The sequence below is a fragment of the Euprymna scolopes genome, chromosome 11, assembly GCF_053919585.1.
Source record: "Euprymna scolopes isolate OS-2025 chromosome 11, ASM5391958v1, whole genome shotgun sequence".
NCBI lineage: Eukaryota > Metazoa > Mollusca > Cephalopoda > Sepiida > Sepiolidae > Euprymna > Euprymna scolopes.
Window position 1 is genome coordinate 65,952,308 of NC_136492.1, and position 1,685 is coordinate 65,953,992.

General features: G+C 39.6%; 1 pseudogene; it reads left to right on the forward strand.

The window, feature by feature from the left end:
• The first annotated feature begins 347 nt into the window (after window positions 1–347).
• LOC145288499 (5S ribosomal RNA) lies at window positions 348–464 on the forward strand (annotated as a pseudogene).
• The last annotated feature ends 1,221 nt before the right edge of the window (window positions 465–1,685 follow it).

The window sequence follows — 1,685 nt, forward strand, 5'->3', positions numbered from 1 at the left end:
AACCATTCGATGCACAGGTAGAGATTAGTATTTAATGTTAAAAAGAGCAGAAATTTAACGATATTCAATCATCAGTTTGGCATAAAGAGATCATTCTATGTGAAAGACCTATAACTTTTGCACCGTTTCTAGCAAGCTAAGTCTGCTATACATATTTACTTGTGTTTTGTTATTTTTCAGAATGAAATAACTTTTTTCTGGCTCTAGTTACAAATTTTGTTGCTTGATTACATCAAATGAATGAATATTGAAGTGAATCTTCTACCATAACCTTCTCGAGGTTATCTATAATATAAATCTCACCCGTCTGTTTAAATGTATGTATGTATGTATGTATGTATGTATGTATGTACGGCATAATCACATTGACACACCGGTTCCCGTCAGATCACCGAAGTTAAGGAACGTTGAGCCTGGCTAGTACCAGATGGGTGACCATTTGGGAATTCTAGGCGCTGTATGTGCTTTCCGCTTATCTCGGCATTTTAGATGTATGTATGTATGATCAGTACCCGCATTAAGCTGGTCTGCAGTTTAATTTGTTGCTGGCTATCTTGCTCTTGCTTGTTGCTGGATCTCAACATTTTGAACCGAGAGAGAGACTTAGCTGTCGTACAAAGCTAAGACTCTGTAACATCCTATTTGTATAGATACTCCCTCAGACATTTGGGCTCCTGGATTTTAAATGTCTGAGGGAGTGGCACTCGTCTGACAAGACGTTGCAATCATCATGTTTGCCTTAAACTTTCGACAGACTATCATTTTGAAGCCCGACCCTTCGGACGACAAATATCGAAAAATTGGCCCAAACCATTAATTTATTCACTCTCAACTGGACACTTTTGTACAGGGAGGGTCGTTCGTTTCCGTGGACATTTTTTGCAAGTTATTTAACCCTCGACGTCGCGTAAAGCGCATTATTTCGACGGTTCGCAGCATCACAACCACGGTAGGCACAGACGTTTTTTTTTCACCTCTTTTTCCTCTGGCGCGTTACAGGTTCGAGCCTGCTTACTACTCCTATTATATTTTTTTTGCGCTGGCAATTTTCCTTTTCTTTTTTTTTTTTTTGCTCAACCAACATCCTTACACACACCTCCACTTTCTTTTCATCCTTCGCATTACGAGTTCGAGTCTGCCTGCCAACTACTACTTTTTTCTTCTTACTCAACACACACCTCCAAACACCCGGGCAACGCCGGGAACCCAGGCTAGTACTAAATAAGAGTATGATATAAGTGTAAGTTTTGTGGTTTCTGAGTTGAAGTCGGCAAGACAGACAAGAAAATTGTCATCGACTATCGTTTTTCGTGGTCTTCACTACGATTTGGATGGCAATAAGCTTCTTTAATGTCCCAGTACTTTTCGTACTCTTCTATTGGTCTTTCCATCCACTTTGACCCTTCCTGGCTGTTTTGTGTAATATCAAGCAAGGCTGATGCCCCTTGAGGTGAGGCTTATAAGGTTTATTATAGCTTCACTTCCTTTGGGTTCATGAGGCGTTCCTTCCATCTACAGCTAGACTGTCTGAACATACTGGAGAAATGGTGCATAAAGTTTTCTATATACTTTTCATTTTGGCTGCATCAAACATATTAATGCAATAGAATGCATTATCTTCTTGAAAACTATTGACAAGCAGTGACCATGACTTTAACTTTTCGGTGTTGACTCAGAAAACATAT